Source organism: Myodes glareolus, chromosome 7 (assembly GCF_982192425.1).
Source record: "Myodes glareolus chromosome 7, mMyoGla1.1, whole genome shotgun sequence".
Classification (NCBI taxonomy): Eukaryota; Metazoa; Chordata; class Mammalia; order Rodentia; family Cricetidae; genus Myodes; species Myodes glareolus.
This window is the reverse complement of record NC_142032.1, coordinates 93,254,133-93,269,454: the sequence shown is the minus strand read 5'-3', so window position 1 is coordinate 93,269,454 and position 15,322 is coordinate 93,254,133. Positions and strand designations below refer to the sequence as shown.

The following is a 15,322-nucleotide window of genomic DNA, read 5'->3' as shown; positions in this document are numbered from 1 at the left end:
TGGTGTCCGTTCAGCCCAGCTAGATTCAAACCCTTGGTGGGAAGGTAAGCAGAGTTGACCCATATTGATACCTGGTTTATGCTGTAGATCAGAGAAGAGCATTGGTAACACCTCCCCCACATTCTATGCTACAGAGTGCACAGTCAGTGCCAGCATAGGGCTGACTTAAGCCTCACAGCACAGCCGGTGTCCTTAGAGAGCCTGCAAGCATTCATCTTACCTTGCTACACCATGCTGGCTCAGGACAGTCGATCTCTCCCAGATCTTACAGCACAAGGGTCAGAGAGACACCCAGGGCTCTGATGTAACGATTTAGAAGTCCATTAGGAAGGGAAGGGCACCAGGCGATGGAAAGAGCTGACTCAGCATTTTGTCCTCTGGAACAATGTGCAGTCATCAGCTAATTACATAAATCTATTAAAAAAAAGAACTAGAGAATCTTCAAGAGCATGGAGGCCTTCTACAAGAGGGCTTTACGTCTGGGAGAAGGAGGGCCAGGTATGGGAGGGGATGATATATCTCTTTAAAGCTCTTTCTTGGAAGGAGACAGAGGATCAGCTATGCTCCAGGGAGTTCTTATATAGGTTGTCTCAGCTAAGTCTCAACAGCAAGTGGGTGAGGGCATTATTATATCAGCAATGGGCTTAGGGAGATTAAGAAATTTCTCCAAGGATGCATTTGGTAACTGGCAGAAGCTGGAATTTGTGCATGAGTTCATCCGGCTCCAAAGCTTATACTTTCAGCATGCCACCATGTGGATGTGCTAGGGAGAGACCAGAGGGACAATGTCCTGGAGATTTACTGACTCCTGGAGATTTACCGTCTAGGTACCAGGCTGAGAAAGATTAAAGGAGGAAATGACTGCTTTTGAGATTCACTTACTCTATCCCCCCCCCCCTCACCAAATCACACATTACTATAAATAGGGAAAGTTAGTAGAAAGATCGTTGGTTGCACTAGGAATTGAGGAAACTAGGGACTGGCTAGTAAGCAATAAAGGGAAATTAATGGGCCTAAATATAGTAGCTATGTAGGCTGGCAGGATGGTTCAGTAGGTGTGGTGGTTTGAAAGAAAATGATCCCCAAAGGGAGTGGCACTATCAGGAGGTCTGACCTTGTTGTAGTAGGTGTGGTCTTGTTGGAGGAAGTGAGTCACTGTGGAGGCGGGCTTTGAGGTCTCACATATGCTCAAGTCACGCCCAACGAGACAGACCACTTCCTGCTGCCTGAGTGTCAAGATGTAAGGACTCTCAGCTTCTTCTCCAGCACCGCGTCTGTCTGCATGCTGCTTTGCTTGCTACCGTTCCTGCCATGACTGCAATGGACTAAACGCCTGAACTGTAAGTGAGCCACCACAATTGAGTGCTTTCTTTATGAGGGTTGCCATGGTCATGATGTCTTTCACAGTAACAGAGACTCTAACTAAGGCGGTGGGTAAAGTCACTTGTGGCCAAGCCTGATCTTTGCTCCCTGGGACCTATGTGAATGAAAGAGAGAATAGACTCCCAAAACTTGTTCTATGTCCTCTGAACTTACATTGTGGGGTGTGTGTGTGTGTGTATGTGTGGTAGCACATGCACATGTTTACAAAAATATATATACATGAACACACATGACAAAACTGTGTGTATGTTTGTGTATCTGTGCTGTGTGTGTTTTTGTGTGTGTTGTTTTTGCGTGTGTATGTGTGTGTATGTTGTGTTTGTGTGTGTTCATGTGTGTATGTGTGTGTTTGTATGTGTGTGTATGTTGTGTTTGTGTGTGTTCGTGTGTGTGTGTGTGTGTGTGTGTGTGTGTGTGATGAATGCAGATGATTTTGTAGGTCAGAAAATGGCACCGGATCACCTGGGGCAGAGCTAAAAGCAGCTGTGAGCTGCTCCACAAGGGTTCTGGCGAAGGAACTCCGGGTCTCGAGGGCGGCGTGTGCTCTTAAGCAGGCAGTCCTCTCTCCAGCCCCTACATTTTCATTTTTGTTTAGCTTTTTGTCCCTGGGAAGCTCTGATTCTTATTTGTTTCTACACTTATTGAACACAGGGAGAGGACCTGCCAGAATACCTAGCCTGGTGCAGAGGCAGAAGCAGGAGTTTGAGCTTGGCCATAGACTGCTTCTCAGTTCTTAAACAACCTTGGGGTTGTTTGCTCAGTATTGGCCTGGGAAACTGAGTCCCACAGAGGTCACACAGGGAGCAAGTACTGGAGCAGAGGCCAGTTCCCTTCTCCCTTCCACACGACTCTAGCTGCCAGGCTTCCTCTACTCAGTGTAACTCACAGTCGGGGCATTCCTGCAGTCCAGAAGGCCACGGAAACTCCAGGGACGGTCCTACTTTAAATCTCCTCTCACCAAACGGTCCAGCTTTTCCTGAGGGCTCCCACTTTCATTGAGGTGGGAGACTCAGTCAGGACTGACCACACTGGTAAGTGGGCTTGCTAGTTACAGCTTTTCTGTCTCTGGAGAGCTCCCACAGACCCGAGAGGAGTATGCCTCTTGTCTGACAAGACCCTCTTTTTTGCCTTTCTTTCCTACCTGTCTCCCCACCCCATCTTATGCAGAATAAACTCTAGGGACTGAGCGTCAAACAGACGTCAACACTGGGACATCAGAAGCATACGTTCTGTCTCCTCTCAGACTTGGAAAGGACTGAGGCCAATTAAAAGTGAACTTTTAAGAGAAATGAACATCTTGTATGCCAGGTTTCAGCTGAATGTCACCACAATTGCCTAAATCATAGCTATCAGAATAAAATGCATTCTAATTACGGAAATGTCATTAGAAGGAGCTCCTCCTGCCTGGATCCAGCTTAAAAAAGGACGATCACCTACCCTTCCTCTCCTTTCTCCTGACAGCAGCAGGTCTGTGTTGCAAAGAGATTGAGAGGAGACATATGACAGTGAAAAGAGCTGGCACCCCAATCTGGGTTTGGATCCTAATTCCATCATTTTTTACCTACCTTGCTATCTTCAGCAAAGCCATTTATCTCTTTCTGATCCTCCTCTGTGTAGCTATACAATAAAGACAACCATACCTAGACCATGAGGTGATTGGAAAGATTTGGCAAAGGATGGTACATACAGAAGTATGTAGTTCTTGGCCTGGAACATTCTGGATACTGAGTGGAGTAGGTGTAGGGGTGGAGGAGTGGATGGGATGGGCAAGGCCCATTGTGTGAGAGACTTAGCACTATTGGGAGGAGTTGATCGAAATTTTAAGAGGAGGAGCTGTCTGAGTTAGGCTTTCTATTTCTGTCAAGAGATATCATGACCATGTCAACTCTTATAAAGGAAAACATTTAATTGGGGATTTCTTGCAGTTCAGAGGTTTAGTCCATTGTTGTCATAGTGGGAAGCATGGTGACTTGCAGGCAGACATGGTGCTGGGGAAGGATCTGAGAGTTCTCCATCTGGATCTTCAGGCAATAGGAAGAGAATGTCATGTTAGACTTGGTTTTGAGCAGTTGAGACCTCAAAGTCTGTCCCTTAGTGATACACTTCTCCAACAATGTTGGCGGAGGTTGCTTGTTGGTTCCCTGCTGCTCAGCCCTGAAATAATCACACAGAAACTATATTATTTAAATCACTGCTTGGTCCCTTAGCTCTAGCTTCTTATTGGCGAAGTGTTACATCTTAATTTATCTCATTTCTATTAATCTGTGTATCATCACTAGGCTGTGGCTTATGGGGAAAAGTTCTGGTGTCTGTCTCCAGTGTGGCTACATGGCTTCTCTCTAATTCTGCCTTCCTCCTCCCAGCATTGAGCTTAGTTTTTCCTGCCTAGCAAAGTTCTTCCCTGCTATAGGTCCAAAGCAGTTTCTTTATTCATTAATGGCAATCACAGCATGCAGAGGGGAACCCCACATCACAGCAAAGTCACGGCTGCTTCAACAAGACCGCACCTCCTAACAGTGTCATTCCCTATGGGCCGATCGGGAGCATTTTCTTTCCAACTACCACAACAACTATGAAGTAGACAGTTTTGTTCCAGTGTGTGCTGCATTCTGCTGTGTTGTCCCAGATCCAAGGCTCTAGGGTCATCTGGTTATGGACTGGAGCCTGAAGGGCTGGTAAGCTAATTATCTTTGGCAAGTGTCACACGGATACCAGGCTATCTGTCTATTTTCATTATATTGACATTTCTTACATGTTTGAAGAATGTTGTCTGTTTCATGTTAGCGAGCCTTCCAACATGGTGGCAAAATGCCTGAGGGAGTCAACGGAAAGGAGAAGGGCCATTTTGGCTCTTGGTTTCTAAAGTTTCATTTTGTGGTCATTTGGCGTCTTTCCTTCCTGTTGTGTGCAATGGGAAAGCATCATGGAAGATGGAGCATGCACTGGGACAAGTCCCTCTCTTCAGCTGGGAAGGGAGGCACAGAGGGAGGGGGAGAGAGGGGAGAGGCAGAGGCAAGGAGAGATCAGGAATCATGAACTGAAACTTCAACTTAGGAACTAAAAATTTCATTGTAACTTATTTCCCAAAACACACATTCTATTCTATATTGGGAGCCTTTGCCTTTTCTCCTTTTGGAATAGCTTGGTTATGTGGATCTACTTCTCTGTAGATCATATGATATCTGATGACAGCGAGAGTGTTTTTCTTGACAGTGTAGCAACTGGGTTGAGATGCACTGCAAGTGTAGATGTCCAATGTATTTTGAAAAGAAGTAGTGTAAAAGATCTCATCAGCAAGTTATATATTGATTACAGTTTGAAGTGACACTATTTTGATTAGGTTGTGATAAATGAGTTATGTTATTACAGCTAATCTTATTCCTAAAATAGACCATAAACACATTAATTCCACAGATGAAAAGAGCAGGGCCGTGGTTATCAAAGGCTGGGGAGGAGAGAGGGAAATGGGATGAGATGTTGGCCAGTGGGCACAAGGCTGAGGTGAGGTAGGTGGATAAGTTCTGCAGTTCTATTGCGTATTAGAGAGACTAGAGTTAAGGAGAATGAGTTGTATAGTTCATAAACCTAGAGCTAATGTTTGAGGAAAAGAATATGCTAATTACACTAATTATTCTGATCTTATCCTCATCCAACATAAAGCAATACAAATCATGTTGTATCCACCAATATGTTACCAATTGTGTGTCAGGTAAAATGAAATGTAAAGATATAGTTAATCTTAACCTTAGAATCTACTTTTGAATGTGGGTACCAGCACACTTCAAACTCTGTATGTGGCTAGCACTGGATTCCCATGGGCATGTGGTCCCAGAGGCTAGGGGCACTGCTCAGTGATGGGGTGCAGATCTGGGTCTCAGCTCCAGGTCTGGGTCTTGGTGCCGTAAGTTGGCAGATGTTTCCACCTCCCTCTGTGCCCTCTGTGCCTGTGGGCATCTATGGTGCAGATTGTGTGGGTCTCTGTTTCACCGTCTGCTGGAATCCAGTGTCCTTGGTTTTCCTTCTCTGTCACTAAGTGGTTGTGATCTGGAATTCCCAGAGTTTATTGTTATGCTGATTTGAATGCGAAGAACTCGCTGTGTGCTTGGGTATTTGAACACTCTGTCCCCAGTTGGTACTGATTGGGTGGACTTTTAGGTGCAGTCTCACCAGTGGAAGTACGTCACTTGGGTAGGCTTTGAGGTGTGATAGTCCTGCCCTACTTCACTCTGCTTTGCACTTGTGGTAGAGATGTGATCTCTCAGCTTCCTTCTCCAGCCACGGTGTTTGCCCTGCTGTCATGTCTCCCCCACCACAAGAGACTCTTCTCCGTTTGGAACCATAAGCCCAAAGAAACGATTTCTTCCACGAGTCACTTTTGATCATGGTATTTATCACAGTAACAGAAGAGTAGCTAATACAATTGCTATCTGCTTTTCATCTTTTTCTTTGTTGTCCAATATATGTAATTGTAGACTATGTATGTGACTCAAATAACCTGCAGCTACTTTAGTCATGGTTTCAGGAAGTAATGGAGATAAAAATGCACATGCTTGATCCATCATCCTGAACTGGAAATCTAAATACCTTTCGATTCTCTCTCAATCAAGTCTGCCTTGTATCCTCTTCATTTCCTAAGAGAAAGATTGCATCAGCCTTTTCCTGGCTCTTGCTGCCCTCTTTCAGAGGCTCTCCCCTGCTCTCCCCAGCCCTGCTCTCCCCAGCCCTGCTCTCCCCAGCTCTGCTCTCCCCAGTTCTGCTCTCCCCAGCCCTGCTCTCCCCTGCTCTCCCCAGCTCTGCTCTCCCCAGCCCTGCTCTCCCCCAGCCCTGCTCTCCCCAGCCCTGCTCTCCCCAGCCCTGCTCTCCCCAGCCCTGCTCTCCCCAGCTCTGCTCTCCCCAGCTCTCCCCAGTTCTGCTCTCCCCAGCTCTGCTCTCCCCAGCTCTGCTCTCTCCTGCTCTCCCCAGCTCTGCTCTCCCCAGCTCTGCTCTCCCCAGCTCTGCTCTCCCCAGCCCTGCTCTCCCCAGCTCTCCCCAGCTCTGCTCTCCCCAGCTCTCTCTGTGCAACACTCTCTTTTAAAATCTGATTATGTGACTTCTCTAACATCTAGCAGTTCCCAAAGGACAAAGAAACCATCAGGCTTCTCAGCAGAATGAAGAAGATCCTCTATGGAATAATCTTTGTCTATCTTTGTCTTATTTGCTACTTCCACTCATTACCCATCATCCCAATGACATATGCTAGACCATTTAATGTATGGACATAGATACAACATGTCTTTTAGTGGATGTACATGCAGACATGCTATCTATGACCGTGTATAAAGCACATCATTTAATGTATATATGCATATAACATGCCATCTAATGTATGCACATGTATACATCATGGTCTTTAAAATTTTTTTGATTTATTTTGTGTATGTGGATATTTTGCCTGTATATATTTCTGTATACAATGCATGTGCTTGCTGCCTGTGGAGACCAGAAGAGGGCTTGGGATCACCTGGAATTGGAGTTACAGATAGGTGTGAGCTCCCATGTGGGTGCTGGTAATTGAACTCAGATTCTCTGGAACAGCAGCCAGTACTCTTAACCATTGAGCCATCTTGTCAGCCCTCACATCATGTTATTTATTATGTATATGCATACAACAGGTCCTTTAATTTATGCATATGTGAACAGCATGCCGTTAATGTGTGCTCATATATACAATATGCCATTTAATGTGTATATGCAAACAACATGGCACTTAATGTATACATATGTCCACAATGTGGCATTCAGTATACATGTGTATACAGCATAAACATTAGTGTACATATGTGTTTATGACAAACCATTTAATGCAAGTAGACAACGTGCCATGTCATGTCTCTACTTTGTCGTTACTGTGCCTTTATCTTCCTGTTGGCTCCACTTGGCTACCTTCGCTATCTTTGATGACAGTGCTTTCCAAGCCATCCCCAAACTTTGAGTAAGCAGCTGGCGATTGAGCCACATGCCTTTCTGTGAGAATGACAGCGATGGCTAGCCAACTTAGCACATCGCAGACACCCTTCTGAGCCCTGTTACGCGTGTTATCTCCTTGCTACTATCCCCATTTTCTGAGCAAGGAAAGAGAGGCATAGAGAGGTTCAAAGACGTCCCCAGATTAACCAGGGAGTTGGCAACTGAGCACTCATGCTGCACATGAGGAAGGTACCTGTGTTTTCTCCCACTATGTTGATGACTCGTGATCTGAGGTCCTTGCTAGCCTGGGGATAGCTAGAGGTCAAGGATGTGTCTTTTGTTTAACCTTTGTATGGTGAAGGCCTTGCACAGGACTTCAATTAATGCGTATTTATTGAGCAGATCTTTTATACCCAGACCATCTTATCATGGCCCATCCCATTTGCTGCACACACTGCAGTTCCCCTTTGTCCTAGCTCTTCAGAAAACTGTGGCTGTGAGCTTCCGTTGGTGTTGGAAGAGAGAGACCCAGTGAAAGGGATTGTGAGCGACTTCTCGGCCACTGTTTAAACATCTGTGTGTCTCAGAAGGACAGCTAATATTATTATTATTATCATATTTATTTTATTTATTATTATTTTTACTTATATATATTTATATATATATTTATTATTATTGTTATCTTATTAATTCTACTGGTTTAAATCAACAGAGACAGTGAAATGATGTGGAAAATTCTAAACATGCTCTTTTGATGAAAATGTATTTCTATCATTTTAGCACAATCTTCCTTTGAATCATGCCAAAAAATCTTAAGACCAAAGCTCCTCCAATTGTAATTCCCTTCCTTTTGGATGCCATGCCAATAAACCATGGGAGGAAGATGCTTCTAGTACTCATAGATGCTTCTGTACAGGTATCTATGGTGCAAAATACCCAAACTTGTGAGCTGGGAAGCTAGGGAAGCCTGAGAAGAGAACAGACTGGCCTGGTACCAAGGTCTACAGTTTGTCCAAAGCTGTTCTAGACCTTCTTCTTCTTCTTCTTCTTCTTCTTCTTCTTCTTCTTCTTCTTCTTCTTCTTCTTCTTCTTCTTCCTCTTCCTCTTCCTCTTCCTCTTCTCCTTCCTCCTCTTCCTCTTCCCCTCCTCCTCTTCCTCCTCCTTCTCTTCTTCCTCCTCCTTCTCCTTCTTCTTCTATGATAGGTGTTGGTACCAGAAGGCAGCTTTACCTCTGTCCTGTCTCAGGATGACAGTGAAGGGACCACGTCAGGTCTAGGTTTTAGACTTTAGTGTTGAAGACTTTAAGCTGGCTGAAGCACCATTTATTGATATTGTTCTTGCATAGATGCAGCCAGATAGTGGTGCCTGTGAAGCAAGCCCTGAGGGGGAGAACCAATATGCCCGTGTGTTACCTGCAGAGTGCTGCAGACACTATTCTCTCCTACTCTATGAAGCTGTCACCAGAACACTGGGGCTTGTGACTATTGATTACTTGCAGATGCCAATGAGCAGAGGCAGAAATTGAATTTTTCCAAGTGTGCTCTATTTAGAGAGACATCAGTCTGAGAAGACAGTGCATCGACATACTAAAAGTCTGTATCATCTTGTCCAGCTGCAAATTATACAGGGGGTCAAGGCAGTAAATTATGCTGAAGCTCAGGCATGCCCCATTTCTGGACAATGTCTTGCCTGAGCTCAGGCACTTCTTACAATGCTAAGTCTAACCTGTTTCTTTTGCTGTCAACCTTGTACTTCTCTAGGGACATCTGGACAGGAGTGGGGTTAGCTCAGAACAAATGGACCATTAACAGATTACATGTGCTAATCAAACAGGTATGTGCTGATTCCTCTTAATGATATGGAACACGTGCTAGTCTTTATAGCAGAAGGTGAAGGCTCTCCTATCCATCTGTGTCCCCTGTCACAGTGAAAACAATCTACTCCTTGGGCGATGTTTGTCTTTAGTTAGTGGCTGGAGGTAGAGTCTAACACCACTTGCTGGTGCTCTCAGGTCTGTTCTTAATCCTTCTGCAGCATCGTCTTTCAGTTTAGGATATCCAGTTCAGTACTGAAGAAGGATGCTTAAAAGAAATCCCACACAAGCTCAGAATTGAGAATAATAGACAGTTATTTATTTAGGGGTAGAGTCACCAATCAGAATTCTCTGCTGGAACAGAGAACAAACCGAATCCCACAGCCAGAAAAGAGAGGCTGGATACATGCTCTACATCGGCATATATAGTATAAGAGACCCAGTGGGAGGTTAAGTTAAAGGCTATTGACTGTATGATTTCCTACAGCATTGAAGTGGATACGTAACACAGTCAACATTGAAATCAATGCCTGCTCCTTCCTCAGTGATTTGCAGCCTGTGGGTCATGACCCCTTTGAGGTGGGGTGGCAAGTCATCAGATACCCTGCATATCAGATATTTGCAATTCATAACAGTAGCAACATTACAATTATTAGGTAGCAATGAAATCATCGTATGGGTGGAGGGTCTCCACAACATGAAGAACTGTGTTAAAGGTCACAGCATTAGGAAGGCTGAGAACCACCGTGTTAGAGGCACATCAGGCTCTTGTGATGGTTGGTGCTGTCAACTTCATAGAGTCTAGTCCACCTGGGAGATGGACTCTGGGCCTGAGTGTGGGGAATTCTCTTGACTGCATTAATGGAAGATGGAAGACCTAACCACTATGGGTGGTACCATTCCCTAGGCTGGGATCCTGGGCTGTATAAATGAAGGAAAGAAGCTGAGCAGCAGGCATTTGTTACTCTCTGCCTCCTGACAGAAGATGCGATGTCACTGGCTCCCTTGATTCCCATGGTGGTGGCTTGCCTTCCCTGATAGCGTGATCAGTAGTAACCTGGAACCGTGAGCCAGATAAACCCGTTCTCCCTCAAGTTGCTCTTGTCTTTTATAAAAGAACAGAGGAGAAAGTAAGATGGCACACCTTCTTGAAAGACCCATTAACTGTTCATACTTCAGTATGAATATAAGTCACAGAATCACAGAATTTTCTCCTGGAAAGGATTCCTTAAATTTTATCCATTTTTACTTTCTACCAAATGCCGACATTTTCTGAACATTAATTCCACCATGGCCACCCTGGCTGTTCTTTACCACTTCCTTTGACAGTGAACTGACGGTCTATCACGCCTCCTAGACCAGAGTCCTCTAATTGCTAAATCACGAGGAACAGAAGCCTGTCTCTCTCCAGCTTCCACCAGCAGTCTCCACTCCCCTCTTCGGAGCAATTATAAAATAAATTGCTTCCCTTTTCCCATGACAACCTTGCAGCGAGGTGTGAGCTCTCCCGCCCCTTCTCTTCTCCAGGGGGAATGCCTCTGCTCCTTTCCAGATCCCCTGTGGGCCTAGCTTTGCAGTCTCTCACATCCTGGCCACCGATCCTCAGTATACACTCCAATTTGAACAGCACAGTACTGAACATGTTCCTCCAGATGTGGGCTCACTATCAACACTTACCTTTACCGGAAACATTTGGAATTCAAGCCTGACCTCCCATGATGCTTTCATCATGGACGTCTGTGTCCCTTAATACAGAAATTCCAGATAGAGATTTACACTGGATGAGAGCTGTTTACATATGACTGCTCCTCGACTCATTTCTTTAGTAAGTTTTATGATGCATGTATGTGTGCATGTGTGTGTGTGCAGGTGTGTGTGTGCGTGTATGTGAGTGAGCACCCTAATACTCATTTGTGCATGGATGTGTGTTGTCTTCCTCTATTGTCTTCACCTTTGTCTTTGAGTTGGAGTCTTTCATTGAACCCGAAGCTCACTGTTTGATCTACACTGGCCAGCAAGTGAGGGCATCCACATGTCTCTGCCTCAAACCCTTAACACAGAGGTTACAGGCACGTGCGTCATGTCTGGCTTTGACACAGATGTTAGAGGTCTGAACTCAGGTCGTCATGTGTATGCAGCAGTCACTTTACCACTGAGCTAGCTCCTTCGCACCCAATTATCTTCCCTCTGTCCTTCCTTTATCCTTTTTTTTTTTAAAGTTTCAGGATAATTTTATTAAACTTTAAAAGAAAAACTTCAGGAAAGCTACAAATTTAAGCAACTGTCAGGAGGAGGAAGATGGAGAACAGGAAGCCCTGCTCTTTGAGTTAGAAACAAAAGTCAGCCACGCAGTTGACAAGCAACCACACTGTGGAGAAGAAGGCTTTAGGGAAAGAGAGTAGAAGACCAAGGTATAAGAGGAAGTGCCTCAGACTCTGTCCAGCATCCTAAAGAAAGAGACCAGGGGAAGAAAAAGGAAAAGTTGGTAACAGAATGATGGGCAGACCCAACAGAACCTCACAGCTCTGGAGGGGCTGTACTTGGGGCTGAGCATCCCAGGAAGGAAAAGGACATTACTCATTAAAGAGGTAACTACTCCTCCTGTCTCGTTAGCAGGGTTTAGAGCAGATATGCCTTTGGATGGGTGGTCTCTCAGCCAGGTGACTGACCTGGCCAACTGGAGTGTTAGGCTTCTCCCAGGCCAGAGATCCCATTCTCTTTACCAGAAGGGAAGTTTGCCCTTAGTGGACTCTTATAGCGACCCCACAATCATTTAGAGGTCAGCCTAGGCCCCAGTTCTTAGAACTTTAAAATCGGATGGAGGTGATGGGTGTGCTCCTTGGCCTTCCCTGTTAATCTACTGTTCTGTCCAGACAGGCATGGCATCTACGCATTCTGAGTCCTGCCATAGGCCACACTGGACAGTTGTCAAAAACGCAGTTGATTGACAGATGCACTGGGGCCTGGAAAGTCATTTTCTGCTCTGTGACACCCCAGAATCCAGCTGTGTCCAGTTGGAGCCAGATCCCGATCACTTATTTTCTCGGTGAACACAGATTCAGGTCTGGCGGCTTGCTCAAGCATGAGAGAGGAAGGATTTTTCTTTGGAGTTTTTCTGTCACCAATTCTTAGCTAGAAGGAAACCTTGTCATATCCCAGTCTCTGAAGATTCCAGGAGCATCTCTCTAAGCCCCAGGAATGAAAACCTCTCTCTCAGGTGAGGGTGTATTTTAGGGGGTGTGGATGTGTGTAGAGTCACATCAATGCATCAAACATCTGCTTCCAATTGTGTCCTTATGGGGCCTCTAGCCTCTGCCACCTCCTGTGATGTCTGCCTTCGCTCCTTCCTCCTGGCTGTCACCTATAAATCAAGCACCTCTTCTTAAAATTGCAATCACCAAAATAAGGGCGTGATTTATAGGGAATTCTGAAATACCAAAATAATCAGCCGAACCCTTCAACTTAATGACAGCAATAAGTCAAAAGGCTCTATACTTATCTTGGGAGGAAGAACACGTGGTTTTTGGTGGCTTCCGAATGACAAATGCTCTCCTGTGACTTGTAACAAATCAATTATCCACATGTTGAAAGCCCAGCAACTCCCCCTTTATAGACGTACTCCGATGGATAGATTTTATAAAATCAAAACAAAAAACCCATCCAAAATGACGTCATTCAGAGGTGTGGGTACCCCGTGCCTACAGAGGGTGCTCCTAGAATCCTAGAGTGGGCAGGGAATGAGGAATCTACCGTCACCTGTGGTGGCATTTCAATCAAACCTGCTGGCTCTCACTAAGAGTTCGGTGGGGACATTAAATCCAAGCTGTCTCGGGTACATTGTCTACTGCATACCCTCATTTGAAGGAGAATGCTTTTTCTTCCAATGAAGAAAAAAGCCTTGTCTCAGCAGCTGGCTCTGAGATGGCAACCTGTGCTTGATCGTTCCGTAAGATCCCATCTGTTGGGCTGCCCAGAAAGACTCTGTGCCCTTTCTCAGGCTCTATTATCCTCTCTTCCCACACTGCATCCATTTGTCACACAATAAAATACAAGCGCATCTGTTGTAATGTCTCCTGTCAAGGCAGGCCGGGCTGGAAGCCATCCCTGATCTACCCCCAGCTGGCTGCTTTGTCAGATTCAAGGGCTTGCAGAAGGTCATGCTGTGAATATTCCCAGGGTTGTGACTGTCCTAGTATAGGGGGCTTTGGCCATATCTGACAATCTAGGTACCACACCAGGCATCACCATGCCAAGAAGAACTCCACATAGGGGTATGCTCTGGAGGGTGGACAGAGGGGAGGCATGGTCACCATCCCACTGAGAATCATTAAGGCATGGGGAGTATTTTGAGCAGTTACTGGGCATGTTGTTAAGTGTCCTGGCAGAGGAAGATTGTGGGATGGCAGCAGGGACCTGGCTGACCTTGGGTGCTGTACATTGGGCCATGTTGGTCTTGTCCATCTGAAGCTCAGTGGAGCCTTTGTTGGCACACGGCACGTGGGGCAGCCTGTTCTTCTTTTCTTTAGTGTGTATGTGTGTGTGTGGTGTTTAAATGTGTGTTACATGTGTGTGGGTGTCTGGGGAGGCCAGAAGAGGGCATCTGATCCCCCAGAACTGGAGCTCCTGACAGTTGTAAGCTGACCAACATCAGGCAGGGAACCAAATTAGGGGCCTCTGAAAGAACAGGAAGTGCTCTTCACGCTTGGGCCTTCGCTCTAGCATCAGCTGCTGTCTGCTGTCTGAATCTCTGTCTTCTGCCCACTGTCCTGGCTGGCTTGTCTTCCACGCCCACCTACTCCCTCTGCTTGGCTTTCTCTGGCACATTTCCCTCCCATTTCTTTCTTCCTTGGCTCCTGAATTTCCTCAATAACTTCCCTTTGTATTTCAAACACTGCCTTCGGGTCTCAGCCCCCTGGCTTGGATGCTCCATGAATGACTCCTCCCATCCATCTACTGAGTCATCTGCTCAACCCTTAGTTCTTATTACTTTTCATTTAATTAAAAACATTGGCGCAATTATATCTGCGTACAGCACACTGTGATTTCAATTCGCCTTTCAGCACCCTATCCAACCTATCTCTACCCCCACTCCTGCTCATCCCTTTATCTTCTCAGCTGGTCCACTGCCTACCCCGTGTTTCTCCTTTCCTTCCTCCCCTCTTTCCCTCCTTTCCTGCTCCTTTGTTCTTCTCAGGTCCCATACAAGCAGTCACAGCTGCCGTGTGTTTATGGTTGCAACAGCTGCGTTATTTCCAGAAGAGGCCCCACACCACCTTCCCATCAGTCGGCCCCCCGCAGTCCACCTACTTTCTCTTCTGTGGTGCTCACTGAACTCAGGGGCTGACACACGTGTCCCACTTGGAATCAAGCAGTCATTAGTCACTTGTTCTCAGCCCTTCGACGGCCATTCGTTGCCATCCTCCCACTGAGGCCGAGAGCTGCACTAAACTACGGGTACACATAGAACTATTTAGAAGATAGTTCTTCAACGATCTGCCCATTTGATTAAACATCAGTAGTAGATTCCCTCATAGAATCTTGTGACCTCCTAACAATAGTCTTTAGACCTATTCTCCAGGGCCAGGCATGTATTCCGTCCCAAGGAGTAAGTCTCAGATCTAATCGGCAATTAGTTGGTTACTCCCAGAACATGCCACTACTGCACCAGCGGGTACATCTTGCAGGCAGGGTCTCATCTGAGTGTGATCCTTGATAACTTTTCTCCCGCAGCAGCCTGCATAGCAGCTTCTGGCACTGGTCGGCAGGGGATGGCTGCCAGCTCAGCTCCCATTTGGTCTGTGTCCTGTATCCAGGGGATGCGGCGTCTTCAGCAAGAGTCTTATCATCTTGTTCTGGCGGGCATCCAAGAGCCTGCTCTTCTTAATGTGTACTTTTTAGTACATCAGATAAATATAATTCAAACAGGCTTTGTGAGAAGCTACCGGAGTGGGAAAGGAGAACTCATCCCAGGCTGGATAGCCATTGGAGAAAAACAGTCTGGGACACAGACCTGAGAAGTCACTCAGGTGAGAACAGGAAAGAGTTGCCCAAAACAAAGGAACAGAACGTGCAAAAGCATAATGTAGAAAACAGCTTGGAGAGTTCTAGAAACTGAAAGAGGAAATAATCAGAACTTAAACAAACCAACAACCCCCCATAGTAAGGCATCTGGGATGGGAC

The 15,322-nt window shown here is 45.8% G+C and overlaps 1 long non-coding RNA gene across 1 annotated transcript in view; it reads left to right on the top strand.

Moving 5' to 3' along the window:
• The first annotated feature begins 966 nt into the window (after nucleotides 1–966).
• Nucleotides 967–15,322, top strand: part of LOC148121501 (uncharacterized) — a 67,729-nt gene continuing 53,373 nt past the window's right edge. Inside the window, exon 1 of the long non-coding RNA XR_015738283.1 lies at nucleotides 967–1,340. This is a non-coding gene — a long non-coding RNA (uncharacterized LOC148121501). The remainder of the gene's footprint in view (nucleotides 1,341–15,322) is intronic.